We start from the raw sequence: 3921 nt of genomic DNA on the forward strand, positions 1-3921 counted from the left end.
GCAGCTTCTTCGGAGATTTATCTTAAAAGTATTGGCAGCAAAATCATTACAATGAGGGCAATGTAAAACCATAGGCTACTTTCCGTGCACAAACACATGACATCGAGTGAACATTGGTCAATCTGTGTTTACCCATTACTGGCAACGTCAGCCACCGATAAGGTATCATGTTGCTAACTCCGGAATATTCTTCCTTTCCAGAAATATAGTTCTAATTTTGTGTATAACGAGACTAAGTAAATGGTTTGTTTGCGCTCGGCCCGTCGTTACACGTAACCGTGTGCAAAACTCATTGGTTTGCCTAATAGCATCTTCTCCAAGATAAACTTTGTTTAATTTACTGGCAATTATTTATGTGAAGCTTGTTTGGACTGGCAACAGTGCAGAATATAAACTGTGAATAATTAAACAACATAGAATTAGAGAATTTCAATTCAACATCACATTGGTCATTGTAGGACTCTTACAACTCTATGACTCTCTACGACTGAAAAGAACAATGAATTAATCGAGGAAAACAGAGCAAATTGAGGGCGCTATGCCAACTTAACGGTCTCATTTTTACTACGTTATACAGGGCATCTAGCTGGGACATAGACAGATTCAGTCCTTACATGTTGTAGTGTTGTCAACCCCTTGGTTTAAGTTTTTACCGGCAACAGTCTAGGATGAAAGATTCCCATGTAATAAAAGTGCTAAAATAAGCATTATACTGATGAGAAGGTTTTGACAACATTGTTTGGGACAGCGTTTTAGCCCGTAAAGAGGGGGGGGGGGGGGGTACATAGTTTGGATTTTGGTGGTCTTAGACAAGTAGTTTTTTTTTATTTGTGTATGACAATGCTGTAAATCACATTTGCTGTTTGATATTTCCAGTATTCTACTACAAAACAGGTTTCTTTTTGAGAGTATGGTTAGAGACTACGTAAATTACTGAGGTTTGAGCGAGCCCGAGCGCCGTGGTTTTTGCGCTGTGTACGGCGTGAAGTCGGGCTGTGATAAGGGAGATAGCGAAGTTGTCCGACTCGTAGCTGACAGCTACCCCGAGGGTGTAAATATAGGGATTTGCAGCTTCTTCGGAGATTTATCTTAAAAGCATTGGCAGCAAAATCATTACAATGAGGGCAATGTAAAACCATAGGCTACTTTCCGTGCACAAACACATCACATCGAGTGAACATTGGTCAATCTGTGTTTACCCATTACTGGCAACGTCAGCCACCGATAAGGTATCATGTTGCTAACTCCGGAATATTCTTCCTTTCCAGAAATATAGTTCTAATTTTTTGTATAACGAGACTAAGTAAATGGTTTTTTTTGCGCTCGGCCCGTCGTTACACGTAACCGTGTGCAAAACTCATTGGTTTGCCTAATAGCATCTTCTCCAAGATAAACTTTGTTTAATTTACTGGCAATTATTTATGTGAAGCTTGTTTGGACTGGCAACAGTGCAGAATATAAACTGTGAATAATTAAACAACATAGAATTAGAGAATTTCAATTCAACATCACATTGGTCATTGTAGGACTCTTACAACTCTATGACTCTCTACGACTGAAAAGAACAATGAATTAATCGAGGAAAACAGAGCAAATTGAGGGCGCTATGCCAACTTAACGGTCTCATTTTTACTACGTTATACAGGGCATCTAGCTGGGACATAGACAGATTCAGTCCTTACATGTTGTAGTGTTGTCAACCCCTTGGTTTAAGTTTTTACCGGCAACAGTCTAGGATGAAAGATTCCCATGTAATAAAAGTGCTAAAATAAGCATTATACTGATGAGAAGGTTTTGACAACATTGTTTGGGACAGCGTTTTAGCCCGTAAAAGAGGGGGGGGGGGGGGTACATAGTTTGGATTTTGGTGGTCTTAGTCAAGTAGTTTTTTTTTATTTGTGTATGACAATGCTTTAAATCACATTTGCTGTTTGATATTTCCAGTATTCTACTACAAAACAGGTTTCTTTTTGAGAGTATGGTTAGAGACTACGTAAATTACTGAGGTTTGAGCGAGCCCGAGCGCCGTGGTTTTTGCGCTGTGTACGGCGTGAAGTCGGGCTGTGATAAGGGAGATCGCGAAGTTGTCCGACTCGTAGCTGACAGCTACCCCGAGGGTGTAAATATAGGGATTAGCAGACTCCCTACGACCGAGAAGAACAATACATAAATTGAGGAAAACAGAGCAAATTGAGGGCACTATGCCAACTTAACGGTCTCATTTTTACTACGTTATACAGGGTATCTAGCGGGGACATAGACAGATTCAGTCCTTACATGTTGTTGTGTTGTCAACCCCTTGGTTTAAGTTTTTGCCGGCTACAGTCTAGGATGCCAGATTCCCCATGTAAATTATACTGATGAGAAGGTTTTGACATTTGTTTGGGACAACATTTTTAGCTCATTAAAACTCGCGACCAAAAAGAGGGGGGTAGGTTGGTAACGTTGTTAGGAATTTGGAGGTCCGAGTAGTCAAGTAGTTTCTGCTCATTACGGAAATGCTAAAATAAATATTCCTTGATGAGTAAATTTGTTGGAAATATAATAATGAACAAATAAAATATATGATTTGAGGCATTGCATGGTGATGAGATATCAATTTGGTTTGCTGTAACATCATGTGTGTGTCTACACACCAGATGGAGTTTGTTCTTTTAGAGAACTGCCTTGCTATTATTATACTACCGCAGAGAAGATTTATCGGATTTTTCGGGAAAAAGTTCTGAAAAGAACTGTTCTCCTTTTTAGTTACTACCTGTGTGGAAAGTATTTAAACATGATGTAAGTATTATGCTAATAAAATGCTTGCATGAAAACTTACGTGGTATAAAGAGAAGTAAAGCAGATTTAGATAGTAAGTAATGCATTTTGAGAGGAATTTCACTTCAAAGTACTGCAATTATGGAAACATATTATTACTTTTTCTCCCTACGAGTTAAAAACGCTTCTCAGATTGTGTATTCCTAATAGGATTATTCTTCCTGAGTGGACATTATTTGCACCAGAGTTTCGAGAATATCTCAATAGAAAAAAATATGATGCAACAAAGTGCTCACAGTTGTACAACCCTATAATATAATATAAAAGAAGTTAAATTTGCATCGGGGATAACAAATATTAACTATTTTTGGTTTGTACCCATATACACCGATGTGTGTAAGCACTGTATACTCAGTACTTACCCAAATTCTGTTAAGAAAAAAAAAAAAAAAAATGCATATTACTCGGGTGGGATTCGAACCCACGACCTTTGCATTTCCAGAGCAGTGTCTTACCAACTAGACCACCGACATTGCCCGGTAGCTAGAGGCATTTCGAATCCAATGTTTTAGCAGCGGGTACTGCAAACAATTTAATATATGTTAAGTTTGCATAGGGGATAAAGAATATTAATTTTGGTTTTTACCCATATATATCGATGTGTGTTAGCACTGTATACTCAGTACTTACCCGAGTTCTGTTTTATACTATATGATTAAAACTTTAAAACAGTCCAAAAACAACAAAGGATTACAAAGGTCTTAAAACATCTATTTGTTGGATAACTGCTTGAGGTGGTAAACGCCTAATTAAAAAAACAAAATGTTTTACACCAAACATACCCAAACAAATATTAAAAATAAATTGTCGCGACGAGATAATTATTATTTAATTTGTTTTTATATCTTCCCCGTCAATTGATGTATGTTTGGGACTGTGCCTCTCTTTGCCGTCGATCTTTCTGATTAATTAAATAAAACATACAACATGGAATAAAACAAATATTATCAAAATAAAAAACAAAAAGTTACTCTGCGATTTGTCAGGTATTCAGGAGCCGCGATTCGGGTTATTCCCCCATTGCAATTTATGGTCCGCGCAACACATAAACCACTAACAGAGGCCCCTTACCGGCTTCCATATAGCACCCTTCTGGTATGA

The 3921-nt window shown here is 37.9% G+C and overlaps 1 non-coding gene across 1 annotated transcript; it reads right to left on the bottom strand.

The window, feature by feature from the left end:
* Positions 1 to 3220: 3220 nt before the first annotated feature.
* Trnas-gga lies at positions 3221 to 3292 on the bottom strand. The gene has a single exon. It is a non-coding gene; the product is annotated as a tRNA-Ser (tRNA).
* Between the last annotated feature and the right edge of the window lie 629 nt (positions 3293 to 3921).

Source organism: Asterias rubens, chromosome 16, assembly GCF_902459465.1.
Source record: "Asterias rubens chromosome 16, eAstRub1.3, whole genome shotgun sequence".
Taxonomy (NCBI): Eukaryota; Metazoa; Echinodermata; class Asteroidea; order Forcipulatida; family Asteriidae; genus Asterias; species Asterias rubens.